Source organism: Rhamphochromis longiceps, linkage group LG7 (assembly GCF_057381845.1).
Source record: "Rhamphochromis longiceps isolate RC_006_pf linkage group LG7, R_longiceps_female_GT1.1, whole genome shotgun sequence".
Lineage (NCBI taxonomy): Eukaryota > Metazoa > Chordata > Actinopteri > Cichliformes > Cichlidae > Rhamphochromis > Rhamphochromis longiceps.
Genome location: NC_140563.1, coordinates 1,622,021 through 1,639,433, shown reverse-complemented (window position 1 = coordinate 1,639,433; position 17,413 = coordinate 1,622,021). Strand labels below are relative to the sequence as shown.

Sequence of the window (17,413 nt, the reverse complement as noted above, 5' to 3'; positions counted from 1 at the left end):
AAAGCATGTCATATTTTAATATGTATGACCTAACAAATATTGCACATACAACCACAACATCAGCAGCTATACCCGATCAGGTCGGACGTGAAGCTACAGCACAGCTGTGCAAACGCTTTCAAAATGTACAATTTACAGCACACAGTACAACTCACTGTATTTATAAACCAGGGAAAACGTCTGAATTCACCAAAGAGGCCTAAAAGTCTTAGAACTGAAGTTTGAGACCACTTTACGTAACCGGCTGAAATGAATCGTCGAGCCTTAAAATGCCAAAATATGATTTGTTAGTCCACATCGCCCAGCTCATATCTCGTGTAAACAATTATTCCAAGACATCAGAGATATTAGATACTCTATGCGATTACAACAACCTCCTTTCATCCCTTCTTCAACGAGCATTACCGGGTGTTGTCATCCAGATTAGCTATGCTAATCCACCGGCATCATTCTCCAACTTCTTTGCGTTTGATTTGGATTTTCAGCCTGTTCCCAACTCTGACCCTCATTTCACTGCAAATCCTGTGACCAACCTCTTCTTTTTATGCAATTTTAAAATTTTAAAAAAGGAACAAGTGCAAAGCTTTGGTGCAAATAACCCCCCCAGTTTTGTGCAGCCTGAGTAAAAATTACAGTCAATCACCGTTATTTTAAAATGCTGGTTTGGTGAGAAAATGTGAGTACGGGACATGCATCTTATATTTCAGCTGGAAAGCCAACCGAGTCTCATTTCTAGAGGGTAAAAATAAAATTCTTTCCGTTCAAATCTCCACATAATTAGGACAATGACTCAGAAGAGTCTAGACTGAAAGGATGACAAGCAGACGGTTCATAGCTCGTGAGAGAACGACGCTGTAGGTTTTCCTTCAAGACTTATTTTAATAAGAGACTAATTTCTTCTGCTAGGAACAAAATATGTCGTCACTATGAATTCTTTTTAGGATTCGTTCCCTCCCAGCACAGGAACGCATCTTCACACCAGTAAGATCCAACCATGGAAAGAGTGGAGGAGAGCACCAGTGCTCACCACACCGAGGCCAAAGATGATTCACACAGCTAGAGTGAGGTCTCACAAACACACTGTTACGACGCGGCTCAAAGCCGCAACATAAAAAAATGAGACGAATATCAGAGTATGGGTTTTATCTTAGAATGGAAAACCAGGTTGGCTAAAATGGCTGCTGTCACCAAGGCAAAGACAAGTGAGCTCCCTGGGAGCTTGCATCAGGTATGCTTTTATCCACACCTGACTAGGTGTGGCCAATTAGCACCAGCTGAAAACATTGAGGAGATTAGGGGCTGCAGAGACGTAACACCTCCTCCCTCAAAAGGGTTCCTCTAGGACCCCTAAATTTATTACAAGCCCCTCTGAAGCCTTCAGGTCCTTGACCCACAAACCTGAAATAAAAGTAAAAGCTAACAGAAGCACAGTGTTCACATTATAGTTGGCATCTTTAAGCATGGATGCCCCTGCATGAGGATTTGAAGTTGCCACACAACAGTCAAACCCAAAATGATGACCTGACCTGCTACAACACAAAACCAAAAGTAGCAACAAATAATCACAACCAAGTGATCTGTTCTCTCCACCACACAAATGGTCACATACGAGTGGCCCTATACCACAACAACTTACTTTAATCCACAAGGTTCAGTAAAAAAAAAAAACATACTAGTGACCACCCACAAATGGAGAGCTATGGCCACACGACGACCACGTCAAGGGTGGCTCAGCACCCCTCAGTGTTATTGCCATCACCTGGCCAACAACACTCACAAGTGATCCAACAAAAGTAGCCATATTCCCCACAACACTAAAGGTCACAGCATAAAACACTCACCTCATGAGGATGTCATTAGCATCCATCAACACTGACATTAGATGCGCACAGTGTACACACTATGCCAACTTAAAAACGACCTACCTGCCTCAGCTACAGACCATAATTAATGAATGGTCTCAAACCTCTTGCCAACCCATATGGAAAAGAAATAGTAAAAACATACATGATTTACTCATGAAAGTGGCCACTTTCATATATTTTTTTAGTAAGTATCCAAAACATACAAGTTTCATTATATAATTTTTCAAGGGATCTTATATCTGTTTTCACCCTTATATGCTTTTCATACAAGTTTCACACAAGACAGATACAAACTTTATAAAATTATATATCTATAGATATCTCTCGATCTATATCTATATAGATCTCTCTCTCTATCTATCTATCTCTATATCTCTATCTATCTCGATGGCCCCAACTGACCGAGTGCTCAGTGAATACCTCAGGCAGCAGAAACCCAAGAAAGAGGAGGGAGACGAGGAACCATCATGGAAGGACAGGCCCCCTTGCCCCTATCACACCAGGCAAGACCCCAGGTGCAGGCTGTGTAAAGATGCCCCAGAGACAATCCAGCACATAACAGCAGGGTGCAAGATGCTAGCAGGCAAGGCATACATGGAACGCCATAACCAAGTGGCCGGCATAGTGTACAGGAACATCTGTGCCGAGTATAACCTGGAAGTCCCGAGGTCAAAATGGGAGATACCCCCAAGGGTGGTGGAGAATGACCGAGCTAAGATCCTGTGGGACTTCCAGATACAGACGGAAAAAATGGTGGTGGCTAACCAACCGGACATAGTGGTGGTAGACAAACAGAAGAAGATGGCCGTAGTGATCGATGTAGCGGTTCCGAATGACAGCAATATCAGGAAGAAGGAACACGAGAAGCTGGAGAAATACCAAGGGCTCAGAGAAGAGCTCGAGAGGATGTGGAGGGTGAAGGTAACGGTGGTCCCCGTGGTAATCGGAGCACTAGGTGCGGTGACTCCCAAGCTAGGCGAGTGGCTCCAGCAGATCCCGGGAATAACATCGGAGATCTCTGTCCAGAAGAGCGCAGTCCTGGGAACAGCTAAGATACTGCGCAGGACCCTCAAGCTCCCAGGCCTCTGGTAGAGGACCCGAGCTTGAAGGATAAACCGCCCGCAGGGGCGTGCTGGGTGTTTTTTTCTATATCTATCCATCCATCCATCCATATTTATTTTTTTTTTCTTCTCTCCATATGGGAAGTTTGGTGCCACTGGTTTACTATGTGCAACTCCCAGCCTAAAATACTAAAAAAAAAAAAAACAACAAAACTTTACCTGTCTGGTCTTCAGTGGTGTACCGGGCTCGAGGCAACTTTAAACGCAAACTCAAGGGTAGGCAGCAGAGCGGGGTACAGTTTCCCACCAAACCCTGAAGCGTACCCCCACCCAGGATAACCACCAAACACAAACTAAAACAACAAACAAGTGCTTCGATGGAAGGGCAGCACAGCCACTCAGCTGAAACACACTAAAGGGACGTTGCTCAATCACACACCAGTGGAGATTATTGTGGACTTCAGGAAGCACACAGCTCCACTCCCCCCCATCATCCTGACTGACACCCCCATCACCTCTGTGGACTCATTCCGCTTCCTGGGTACCACCATCACCCAGGACCTGAAGTGGGAGCCCACCATCACCTCCGTCATCAAGAAAGCCCAGCAGAGGATGTACTTCCTGAGGCAGCTGAAGAAATTCAACCTGCCAACACGGACGATGATGCAATTCTACACTGCAATCATTGAGTCCATCCTCACCTCCTCCATCACCGTGTGGTACGCTGGAGCCACTATCAGGGACAAACAGAGACTGCAGCGTGTTGTGCGCTCTGCTGAGAAGGTGATTGGCTGCAGACTCCCATCTCTGCAGGACCTGTACACCTCCAGGACACTGCGGCGTGCAGCTCGGATTAGAGCTGGGCGATATGAGATTTTTTCATATCACGATATGTTTTTTTCATTTCAGGCGATAACGATATCTATCACGATATCAGCCAAATAACTATATTTGTAAGATTTAAATGTGCCGTTGCTCACAAGTAAAATGTGAAATAATCAGCAGCTTGTTTTTATTTAAATATTTATTTCCCATAATAAGTTCAACAGGGTAGATGTACTTAAGGAACATGAGACTTTTTCAGATAGATAAAGGCAAATATTGCAAACTACACAAAAGGCAGCCGCTAAAGCGTTTAAGTTTCAAAATAGAACAAACGAAACAGACTAAATTGTCAATTCCACTTAGAAACAAAATATTAATTCTAAAAATAAATCTTAGTTTGTTTTACAGAAGAACAGACAAAACTGACTAACTTTTGTCAATATCAAATAAACTGAGAACTAAAAGGAAATTCTCGATCTCTCCTTGTTGTATAGCTTAGCTTTTCAAACAGTTTTAACAGTTACTTTAGTCTGACAAAAGCCGAATGACGAATTAGCGCTTCCAGTCAGAGACTGAGGCTACGTCCACACGTACACGGGTATTTTTGAAAACGGAGATTTTCGGTTTTCGTTTTAAAAAATAATCCCGTCCACACATAAAGGCAGAAATGAAGGAAAACGCTGCTATGAACATGCCAAAGCAGCAGGTGGCGCTAGATTCCTAACCGTGCAGAAATGTTGGCCAATCAGAAGTCTAGAAGCTTCGGTGGGAAAAAGTAAACAAAGCTGGGGCACAGAAGCAGAACCGAGTCGTATGTGTGGAGGGACTAACTGTGTGTATATGTAAGCATTTAAACACTGCAGAGAGTAGAATTAACAGTATTGTAGAAATTCATTTCACCGAAACAATAACGTGGCGCACAGTGTGACGCATGCACCAGTTTATTGTATTTCCAGACTTGCTTTCGGCACAATTTACAGTGCACGCTACTCTGTTTTTTGTCAGACTTGAAATAGCCGAAATACCTTCACACTACGGAGCTTCTATGGCTCTTCCGTTCGACAATCTCTCCGGCGTTGGAACCATCATCTGTTTTCTCTTCGGTCACGCTCGGTTGATTTTTCTAGTCGGCACACTCATTTCCTCCATTACCCGCTGGCTGCTTCCCAAACAAACACACGTGCGGCTTGGCACTTGTGCTGTACGTAACAAGTCACGTGACGTGACGCTGCGGCTGTGATTGGTTCAGCTCTGCGCTACTGAATTTGGATCGGCTGACCTTTTTTTTTTTTTTTTTTTTTTTTTTTTTTTAAGAGGACAAGAGCGGCGAGGTCTATCGCGATAGCTTAATTTCTCTATCGAGTAAAAGTTATATCGCGATACATATCGTTATCGTTCTATCGCCCAGCTCTAGCTCGGATCTCAGCTGACCCTTCTCACCCTGGACACAGTCTGTTTGACCTGCTCCCCTCAGGCAGGAGGCTCCGGTCCATTCGCACCAGAACCTCTCGCCATAAGAACAGTTTCTTCCCCTCTGCTGTTGGACACATGAACAATAACCATATGACTGTTCCCACCACTAACACATGACCCTACGCTGTGTTCACTGCATCATTCCATGTTTGGCACTGATCACCACCTGCACTCATGTATATATCATGTATATATCTATCTACTTAGCACTTTTAATTCTTATTCTCATTTTTATTTTCATGTCTATTTAAGCTTAATTTATAACAGTATGTTTGCACTGAAGCACCGCAGCAATTTCCCAATGTTGTAAACCCGCTCAACATTTGGCAATAAAACCCTTTCTGATTCTGACCATGGCAGCCTAACCTAGCCTGCATTCCTGCCATGTTCGCTTGGTGTGTGTGTGTGTGTGTGTGTGTCAGTCAGAGGCTAGCTATGCTTCGGGGAGGTGACCGTTATCTCAGCGGCTCACAGAAACAGCCAAACAAAGAAGTGCGTGAGCGTCCAGCTGTGACGCCTCCTGAGGCTGATAACGTCTCCTCTCAAAGCCATTACAGTCAGAAAAGCTTTTCTGACTGGAGTCAGACCGGAGTCTATCCAAACGCTAATGTGTTGTCATTTAATCTTGATCAGGCGTGTTTACATTCAGTTAATACTGTTGTCATGCTGTAATTAGGTTTCATTAACAGGTAATTAGCAGATTTGGGTTTTTCCCGTTCGACCGCGATGCATCGTGTAAACAAAGAGATTTACAAACATCTTGATTTCATCTTGATTTTTACATCCGCACTTTATTCCAGCTTTTCCACTGCATCGCTGCATTAGTGCCCAGTGTTTACCACTTGGTTTAAAGTTTAATTACAATTTTAATGTCATGTATGAACACTTTAACCTACATGCAAATATTAGATTTTTTTAATTGACAAATGTAAATTTAAAAGTCAAAATGGAAAGCCTGTAATTATGGATGAAAAAATAAAATAGAAATGCACCTGTGTATTAGGCAGCTGCTGAATATCGTGGTAAAATGGCCACTGAAAACAAGAGCTTTGTCACTTTTTGAAACGTGCCACAAAAAAAAAACCAACAAAAGAAAGCAAACGTTAAAGATGGAGAAGGTTACAGACACAATGCTCATCTGCTTAAAAATGAGTGGAAACCTTTGCAGCAGTGATCACTAGTTATCAGTTATAGAACAAGCTGTAGCGCCATTAGTCAGAGCCAGCTATCTTCCTAAAGATGTCAACACAGACAGTTTAACTCTGAAAAAACAAGACAAGCGACGTCCTCGGATTTGGCACAGAGGTCATCAGTGAGAATCAGTTTCTGTGAAAATACATGATTGTGTAACATTAAACCCGCATGCAGAAAACGTCCAGATTACAGTTTGCTAAAGAACTGGAAGTGTGATGACACAGATCAGATGGGGTCTGCCGTGTTCCGTCTGAACTTAGCCAGGAAAATCCCAGTGACTGGAGAATTCCCACAGTGAAGAAGAGAAGTGGGAGTGGGATGACATGTGGCTACATGAGTGCAAAAGGTGTTGGAGGGATGACATTTATAGATGGCACCACGGCTGCCTGTGGTTACACAAAACAAAAAACACCCCACAAACTTGATATGTTGAGTTCCAGCGTCACTGACAGAAGAAGATTCCTGAGTGCAAAACACCTCCCGCTGAACAACGGCATCCTTCATACCAACAAGTCAAAGTGAAAACAAACAGGAACCAAACTGACTTCAGCTGCATCGTCTGCAGATCCACAAAGTTTCATGTAGCAAGTCAAATCTCTTTCTTCTTAATTTTACAAAGATCCTGTTGTTCAGAAGTAACTTCAGAGGATACGCACTTTTGAAACGTTTGACATTTAAGTAACTCTGCGCCCTTTGCTGCACATAATATATATTTTAATAAAAGAATGTTCTTCAAAAATCATAAAAGGTCACCGAGACCTTCAGTCAACAGCATAACTTCAGTTACAGTGCAGCAGAGCTACCATTAGCCAAACAGTAGCTACAGTTTCACTTCACAGACTAACATGGACACAGCACATTCAGCCAGGCTATTAACAGCATCTACAAATCCAGCTGTCATTCAGAGGTGAAAGCACCAATATTACTCACTAGAAGCCCCAAAGACGTGTTCGCTGCCACCTGGCCGGGAAAGGCCAGGTAACAATGCATGAAAAAGGGCAGTAATAGCAAAATAGCATAGCCATAAAAGAGTAGCAATTAGGCAAAATTATACTCACCAGTGAAAGGAGAAAAACCTAAAAAGGTCCATCTGTAGACGTGTATTGCTGAAAATCCATCATCTAACCTATTTTAAAAGCTATTTGCAGGCTTTGTCTGATCAACACTTGTGACTCACAAAGCTCATCTGTACTGATGCTTCCAACCACCTGCTTCTAGCAAGAGTGGGACTTATTTATCCTGCCTCTTCCCATGTCTCCTGTTCCCGCCGCTCTTATTTAGCCCACCTCCTTTGCATCTCTCCCACCCTTCCACTTTTCCGTGTCTCAGTCTATAAGGTGGGAATTTGGAAAATCCCAAGGCACTTGAGGAATCCTGCTGGTCTTTGTCTGCTTGGGTTTGTCCCCAAACTGCTTCTCAGACAAAAACTAAAACCTGAGATGTAGTGTTAACAGAGACGCACAGCAAAAGAGGCATTTAGGAAACAAAGAATGAATTGATATCATCTAACAGCCCCACAATGAAGCCACTCCCCCAGATCTTCTCTATCACCGTCTATAACCACTCCCTAAAAGTTGAGTATTATACCCCCTGACCCAGTATCATGTTCAGCCGCCTATCAGGTCAGGGGGCAGCTCTCCCGCCCTCTCTTATTACCACCTTTCAACCAGCCCAGTCTTAGCTGAGCTCATACCCCTGCATGACTACTTGTCTGTGGATTTCGTTAATATTTCTTGCTTCACCAGCTCAGCAAAAGCCTATTTGAGTAGACAAACACACACAAAGTGCACATTTTCAGGGAAACACATGATCAGGCGACCACCCGGCCAGTTGCCATGTCTGTACCAAATGCCTGCAAGCCAAGACCAGCCCTCCACAGAAAAGCTTTTAAAACAGTAATGTCATTAGACTCCAAGCGACTTTAAGGAATCTCCATTTTTGGAGCGCAGAGCCTGATCAATAGAGCAGAGTGCAGGAGAATGGCTGCTGGCAGCACTTCCCTCTGCAACAGGACCGGCTTCCCTGGAATTAAGACAATTCTGAAAATCCCATTTTGGAAAGAGGCCTGGCCTCACTTACTCAGCTTCTGTCCCGACTTAAACAAAATATTTTGTCCTCTTGGTTCAGATATATTTAGAACTCCTCACAATGCACACCAACAGTGTCCTTTCTTTAAAATAGCTGCTAAACGTAGACCATCATTACTCTGCAATTACCCACCCAAAGTGCAAACACGCATGGGCTGAAAGCACACCATCCAAGTGGTGTAATAATTAACCGGGAATGAAAAACACCAGAGAAAATGTAGCAAAACACAGAGAGGGAGAAAGGCTTCCAACCCAGGTCCAAACATACCGGACACTTTTTTCTTTAAACAAATGAATTTATCGCTCCACAAGATGATAAAGCAAACTTTGCATATCTCTAACGGTTTTTTCCCTCCCTTTGCTGTTCTGCTCGAATCGCTAACAAAAGTTTTTTACATCTATCTGCAGCTTTGGCTAAAAATGCACGAGCGCTCCGAGCTGACCGAGAAAGATTTAATTCCACAGTAGCCTTTTCCACAAACCCAGCTTCCTCCTGTGCCAGTCAAACCCAAAGTGGCCATAATGGGCTATGACACACGGCGCCCAAAACATTGTTTCAGAAATAGATCTGGAGGGCCACCGCTCTTGGCGTGTAGCAGCAGGTACCCAACAAAGCCTAAATGTCACCCACATTATACATCGCACGAAGGATGGGAGGGATTGATCAGTCACTGTGTGGTCGCACAGCAAATTAACCTTTAAGTAAAGACGCGATGCTGATGTTTAACCACAGAGCGTCCATAAATGCGCGGTAGCTTTTAACGTGTAGAGTCTTCAGGATAAGCATTGCTCCCATCTAAGAACACTAGACGGCTAACATCGCCAAAGCTAAGACAGCATAGCTGGTCCAGATCTGTGTAGTTTCTCAAAGCTCCCACCAGTGTTTCATTTCCACAGAATGTCCCAGCTGCCACGTATGGCAACATTTACATTATAATGTTGGATACCATTAAAAGGCCAATCGCATATCGCAAAAGAACAATTACTCATGTCAGTTCCTGCATCTGAGAAGAGACGTGACACCCAAAGGAAAAAGGTTTCCGTGCTGGAGAATTTCATGACATGAGAGGCAAAAATTTATTTTTCAGGTTTTTTCGAGTTAAAAAAGAAAAAGAAAAAAAGACACATTTTCATGCAAGAAGGAAAACTGAAAGATTTAATGATGCTCTTTTAAACATGGATTTAATTTCAAAGAAATCAGAGCAAGTGTGTAACAATTAAAAAGTTTAAATAAGTAACAGCCAAAAACAGCACTGGTAAAGACTTTGCTTACTGTGTGAACAGACAGAACAGAAAAGCAGCAGAGTAGCGATGGATCCAAACAGATCTGAACTTTATACACTGTATTTAATAAAGTGACGATTCATCCATAGAAAAATGCATCTTAATAAATCCACCATCGAAAACGACCCTGAGACCACCACAAACTGCACGACTGAAACGAGCAGGAAGATCACATCCAGAGTTCAGTTCATATTCTGCAATTACGTTTTTTCTTACATCAAAATCGATTTGCAATCAGAATCAGTCGGCGCCAACCAGCTGGATCCAGTCCGTCCCTCTCCCTGTTTACTTAAGGGCAGTCTGGTCAAGCTGCTGCTGCGGCCGCTCTCGATGTCATTCAGCTGCCTCGATTCTCTCGTCCCAGGGTCGAACTAAATCCACCGTCTGCAGCTGGTCACTGCTCTGGGATGTGCTGTGAGCTTGGAAGGAAGTACGTCCAAGGATGAGGATTATTGCTTTGTTATTTATTGTGCTACTTATCAGTTCATCTGAGGACATGCCTTACTGTGGGCACAAAGTTAGAGCAGAGAATGGGACAGTACTGGTGAGAGCGACAGATCATTCATAGTTAGGCTTAGTTTTGTAAAAGGACAGAAACACAGCAGCGTTTGGATGGAGAGGCTTCACACGAGTCTAAATTCAAGAGAGGAATTTCAACCAGGCTGCAAAAAGAGTACTTAAAGCACGCCAGTGCAAAAGTGTAGCAACAGTGGTGTTAGTGAAATTATACCCTTCACCATCTTTCCTTAAAAACAAAGTGTCATCTTTGCATTCATTTACTTTTGTTCTTGAACACGTACAGCACGTGAAGCAGTCTTCCAGGTTGTACTTTTTACAATGACTAGTATCTAAAGTCCAGCTATTGGACAATAACTCTTACTTATATGTTGCTTTGAACCATTACAGATGCATTTCTTGTTTTAGTGGCTAAAGATGCACGCAAGCACAGGATGCAGAAGGAAGGAAGCATTAACTGCTTCTGTAGTGTGCAATTGTTTTTTTAACAGTCAACAAAAAAAGGGAAAGTCCACATACTTAAATGCTGGGATGGAGTCGGTGACGGACTTGCAGGAAGTCGTGGGCTGAGAGACAGAGCACCAGGAAGCTCCTTCCAGCTTTTTCAAAAACTTTGTGGTAGTTTTGCGAGGAACGCCAAGGTCATGAACCTACAGCTGCGGGGATACAGTTAATGCAGCAGTCCACCGAGGACTGACAGACAAAAGGACAGATGGACACCAACAGGTCCATCTCCCTTTTCCAGCTGTTGTAGGAGCAGCAGTGGCCCCAGGGTGTAATGATTAACGCCTCAGTCAAATGCTGCACAAACCAGATGGTAAAGATAGATGAGAAGGGCAAAGTCCCTCGTCTCTGCAGCTCTGCACCCACAGACAAACCATCACTCTCCACATACGATTAATCCTGTGCGCACACAGTGTTTAAATCATTTTTAATAAACATGGAGCCGTAGTCAGGAAGCACTGTGCCGTAAAACTGTAATCACATAGCCTTTTCTGTGCAAACATAAAAGAGCAGCATAAAAACATAATTACACAAAAGGCAGGCTTTTATAGCATCGCTATTTACTTTCCAAACCTTAAATGATGACTAAAGAGCGAGAGGCGACTTCATATATTCTGGGGAGGAAAAAAGAAAAAGAAATGTCCGGCGTCGACTTGACAAGAAAAATATCCCTGCTAACAAAAGAAACATGCAATCAGGCGAAATCTTTCCTTCCTTCGTTCTAATCGTGCCCTCCAAAGTTCAGTCGGGACGCTCGTTATGAAACGAGCTCACAAACAGGACATTGTGCATCAACAAGGGTGGACGTTTCTGACAAAAACACTGGTGTGGCGAGAAAACAGGCATCAAAGCACTCACATGCACGCTGACTCAAATCATAAGCTGGCTCTTTTCATAAGGCACAGAGCATCTCACATATCAAAGGTCTCCCTCGAACACTCAATAGCATCCCCTTCAGCTCGCTACATGAAAGAGAACACTGTGGTGTCTTATAATACGCCGTTTTCCCCGTTCACAGGGCCCAACTTCAAACATGGACAAAATCAAGTAGGAAGCCTTTCAGTGTCTCTGTGGAACGGAGTTTCCTGGAAGTTTAAGTCAGAAATTATCAGGAGGCAGCAGGCTCATTCATAATTTGGCACACTAAACGCCTTACTAGATGTGCTCCATATAGACCCGCCATCACACACACACACACACACTCGCCGGGGCTCCTGCTTTGCAGAGTGCGAGTAAGTATCACGAACATCTGGCCAAGCCCTTATCACCATGGGAAAAATGTCTAAGGAGGCTGTGTTATCCCTGCTCCAGGGTCCGATTTAGATTGTGTCTGCGGTTCAGCAGCCATAAACTGTCATAGCTGTGATTCTTGTTAATGGGAATCATGAACAGTGATTGTTAAGCGTTTGTTCGCCTATTTCATGAGAGCTAGACCTGAGGCTGTTTTGCCTTCAATGCCATGCAGCCTCGCTCACGCCTGACCCACGTGGGCAGAACTAAGTCAAGTCAGAAAATGAAATTAAGCTGGCAGAGGAGGCGTTAGAAAGAAATGGCAAACAGACCGGGTGGGTGTCAATATCAGTGACATTCACCTGGACCGAGTGTGTTGGGGGGTTCAGGTAGTTTCATTGGGGCCGAGGTCAATTGCACCAACGAGTTGGGGAATCCTTTTCTTAATGGTACTGCCACGTGAAGACATTCGTGGACTCCTCAGTGAAGACCTTTCATTAAACCGTGGTTTCTCTCCGACTCACATGACACAGGGTGGCAGGTCTACCACCTGAGGTACTAACAGGAAGGTTGGTGGTTCGATCCCAGTCTGCTCCAGTCTGCAGATACTAGCCCCATGTTGCATCTATCGGAGTGTGGATGTTAGTTAGGAAGCACTTTAATAAGAGTAGAAAAAAGTGCTTGGCTGAATGTACAAGTTGTGTAAAGCCCTTTGAGTGCTCAACAGAGTAGAAAAGCACTATATAAGAACCAGCCCATTTACATCACTACAGGATTTATTTATTAGACTTGGCACCTTTGTGATATAATTATAGAAAGTTGTGTTCAGACAAACAACCACCAGCTCAGTGAACAGTTTAAATGATAAATGCAGAAGGTGAAAGAATCTACAGCTGAGCACAAACGTGCATTTCAACATGTGATATAACATGAAGCCGTTTAAAGCAGCGTCGTGCAGACGTACTACGATTCCTCGGACAGGAACCAGGGATTTTTTTAACCTTAATGGCAGAAGATTTGAAGCAGGCTTTCATGTCTGAGTCCTTTTGTCTGATTAGTGCACTCATGCTCCCAACTCCCATTACTACCTGACTCTGACAATACAAGCGATGACTCATTCAGTAGATTAGCAAAGGAAAAAAATAATAAAAATATTCGTCAAGCTTCCAAGTGCACCGATTTGTGTTTAATGAGGGGGATCACGACTGTGCACACACTGGTCTTAACTCATCTGTACAGCTGCACCCCACGGTGTCGCACCTCAGCTAACCCCACACACATTATTATTAGATACCACTACAGGCCGACGTAAAGTTCAACGCGATAGAACGAAGCTGGAACTTCCAACATGCAACACAAATTCATAACGTCACATTACAGGCTCGAGTTAAAACTCCAGAGAGTCAGTGCACAGAATTCCTTCATTTCCTAACAAGACTTAATTTCACATCTGCAAGCAGGAACATGAAACCTAGTTTTGACATGCAGACACACAATGCAAGACTTTTACATTAATATTACATGAAAATGTTCCGTCCACAAACATGCACGCACAAAGGTTAAAAGGGTGGTTAGCGCTACGTTGTTGTGTTTCCTGTTCAGCTGACAAAGGATGAGTAACATTACTTTAACATAATGATCATTCCTATCAATCAACAGGATCCGAGACAAAAAGGAAATCTCACTAAGACTCCCACTGGGAAATAGGACCAGTGTCCCAGAAATGAGATGGCCCCATCAGATTAACACAGAGGCCTGAGAGGGGACTGGAGTAACAGAAACAGCTTAGACATGACAGGCAGTTTGTGGTGAAAAATTGCAGGAGGCACAAAAACTGTCCAGCAGTCAATATAATGACATTATGAGAGGACAAAAAAAGGGCTTAAATTTTATCTAATGTTTCACAACATCTCAGGAAAGGGAGGCATCAGGAGAATTGTGCTTTGCCTGCCATATACGAAGCGAGAGCCACAATTAGGTTTCCATAATTCACTAAAAAAAAGCCATACAGTTGGCATATTTCACAGTGAATCTGAATGACAAAAATACTGAGCAGCAAATTAGGATTAAAGAGAAAAGCATTTGGCCAAGCAAGCCACTAGAGAACTGAACCAGTGCCAGTGCACCCACACACTCCGGCATGGAGCGATTCCATGCCAGCCCGGAGAGAAGACAGGGAATACTCCTTCCTTTAATCAGACAAGATATTAAAAGAGCATCGATAACCTAGATGCTTGAATTAAATATGTCTTCACCTTCTCAAATCAAGTCAATCCGGCTACACTCCCGAGTGAGGTCACGAGAGGACTCGGATCCTTAGAAGAGGACGATAAAACAAACGTGCTGCAAAAACGTTCCCAGCAACATCCCAGAGGAAGCGGCAGTAATGTGAAACACAGTGAACGGGCTGAATGATAACCATGTCACAAAGGTGACATTCCTAGCTGGAGGGAAAGTCGCCGTCTTTTCTGTAACTCGGGCCCATTAAGGTAGTCTGTATGCGGTCTTTCTTTCTGGCCCGGCTCGCTGGGGAGCACCATTACAGGGAAGCAGTTTGGACTTTGACCCCGGTGCCTGCAGAGAGCTGGGAAACACTTCTGAGCTCCTCTGCTTCCTGTCAGTGAGAGATGCAGGAATCAGACAGGTTCCTTAATATTCAGCCTTTTCCCTGCTGTTAGTGGTTACGGGGGCCTAACGATGTGCATTCCAGCACTTGTGCGATTTTCACAGTCTAGGAGCAGGTGTTGCTTCGCTTTTGATTGGTGGTTGTTGTACTCCAGAGAAACACATACCAAATGAAAGAGGGGGGAGAAAAATCTCACACTTCCCCCTCCCTCCCCATCAACTTTCTTTTGCTATTACCACTTCTCTGCCCCCTCCTGTTTTTACAATGATTAGTACTTAAGGGACTTAGCAGTAAATGTACGAGGTGTAAGTGGTATGAGTGTGAAGACAACTACACAATACACAAATTCATGCAGAGACAAAGAAAACAAGACAAATAAGAGCGCCAGCATGGATCCTGTCAGTGCGGCTTCAGTGACGTGAACCCCCCCAGGCTATTAGTCCCAACTTAGATGAAGGTTTCAACCAACTTCCTGCAAAATCAAAAGGTTTGTATTTTCCTGTTTATAATGGACAAAACTGAGACAAAGCAAGAACTGGAAACGATCGAAAAACAGTTTGGGATACAAACACACAGAGCTTCAGGCGCTGTAAGCAAACACATCCACATAACAACGCTTTCCCAGAGCGTCTCCTCGGATGTGAGGGACGATTTCAGACTGTACCTGTGACTGCTGGCAGCACACGATGCTTTGAAGAGGACAGAGCTTAAGGGAAACAAAACGCCTTCGAGCAAATGCTTTTCAGACTCAAACCATCAGAAAAAAGGTAGGAAATAAATATATGTATCACACCCACCACGTAATCCAGCACTCGTCTTTGAAAGCATATGCAAGAGCTGAAAAGCCAGGTACACACAGGAAGAACAGAAAGCACACCAAGCCGGAGCTAAACAGCCTACGAGCGATTAGAACTGCAAAGCCTTCAGTCTGCCTAAGTAGCTTGGTGTCCTCGACGGTGGGCGATTATCTTGCGCTTGGCTTTGGGGGGATATCAGACTGTCAGGGCGCAGTTAGAGAACAGCCAGCTGGTCGTGGCATGGAGAAGCGTTTCTATCACGGTGGAGCAGATGAGCAAAGCTTTCCTGGGGGCAACAAATAAATAAGAAAGTTGCAAGTACTAAGAATATAACTGCTCTGAGACCAGCCGGTCAACCGTGACGACAGCCTGCCACTGATCGTTAGCAGACAAACTTCTGGGTGATGTCAGTGCAGCAGTAAGAATTTACCGCTACTATTTCACAACCCTTATGTGGCAATAAGCTGCGCACACGTGGACGCAGTTTAATTTGATGCCGTTTTAAAAGCAAAGAAACAGAAATGACGTGTGACAGGATGAAAGAGAAGAGTCCAGTGTCCAAGGCGGAGTGACTACCAGACCTAACGCGCCCAAGAAGCGGAAAGAGGTCTTTGTGTGACGGCAGAGTCACGGTCATGGGTTAGAGCGCTTTAACCTTCTGATCCTCTGCCCTCCTCATGTGGATTCTGAACCTTGAATTTTCTCCAAGAAACCAGACTCACACAACCTCCCAAAAACATGCGAGTGGAAACTTTCAGCACCAAAGAAGTTTACTTGGTATAAAGCGTTGCTTAATTTCCTGGTGCTACATTCCTTAGATAAAGAAATTACTATTAGCGGGCTGTAAAAGTGTGATAACATTGTTCAAACAAAAAAACAAAAAGTCGAGGAATCAAAATCCAATGATGGCTGAAAAACAGGAAACTAAAGAGGAAAGCTCGTGAGGCTTTCAGCCTTAACAGCTGATAAATCAAAGCACACACGTCTAGTTCCTGAGAGTCACCATCAACAAGCTGATGGCCGCACTGTGGAAAATCCCATCTGTTTCAGGCTGAGAACACTTGTCCATACAAGACTTGTCTTAATATGATAGGGCAGCTTTTAGAGTGCCTTTACGGTCCATGACCTCACTCTGTAGCGCGCGCACACACACGCGACATTAAAAAAGGAGTAACGAGAACAAAACCAAAGCCCAGGAGTCATTCTTTTGAACGTTACCAGCCAATGCCACATCCAGCTGGAATACTTCGTAACTTTCCACACGGCGGTGTCCGCAAACGCCTCCTCCCCCATCCATCCATGTGTCAAAGCAGCGGGGTCTCGTCAACACAGCGCCAAACGCTTACGGCGAAGGTTTTGGTGTAGACACGCAGCGTTGTGTCGGCCGGGGAGAGAGTAAAGTTACTGCCACCACGGCACTTGGCACGGCATCGGTGTCCAGGGAGCCCGGTGGCAAAGTGGCGGTCTGCGACGCAGAGTGGAAAAAACTTCCAGACAGCACCACGCTGCTGAACCCTGGCTAACCGCACACCTTTTAGCCGCAGGCTCGAGCACACACCGCCTCACACCTACCTCCGTTTCCAGGTCAGCTGTATCACGGTCTCCGGCGTGGTACGACTCGGGGACGCTTGGGTCAAATTTTAAAGCCGCTGTCTGCAGTTTCGACGCGGTGAACAACGTTGCAAGGCAGCCACATACAAAGAATAAGTTTCAGCACATAGAGCAGCCGACATGTGATAGATGTGTATCACACACGAAAGCCTTACTGAACACAGACAGAATCGCGCTAACAACTCGTTTGGGTGCAAACTTAACCGTAAGTTCCGCGGAGCTCCGAGAAATCCATGCAGCAACTTGCTCGCTCCCGACAGCCCCTGTTGCTTAACTTGTAGCGAGCCAACTACCCAGCTGTGACAACCTCCGTCAAGCCAGTGGCAGCGACAGCGGTAAC

General features: G+C 44.4%; 1 protein-coding gene across 7 annotated transcripts in view; it reads right to left on the bottom strand.

The window, feature by feature from the left end:
* LOC146664476 (solute carrier family 45 member 3) overlaps positions 1-17,397 on the bottom strand; it is a 43,360-nt gene extending 25,963 nt beyond the window's left edge. Inside the window, exons 1-2 of one of the 7 annotated variants that reach the window (XM_085411571.1) lie at positions 17,035-17,366; positions 10,006-10,208 (exon numbers count right to left, since the gene is read on the bottom strand). The gene's annotated coding sequence lies outside the window, so the exon portion shown is untranslated. The other 6 variants (XM_085411570.1, XM_085411572.1, XM_085411567.1 and 3 more) reach the window with 6 other exon arrangements.
* Between the last annotated feature and the right edge of the window lie 16 nt (positions 17,398-17,413).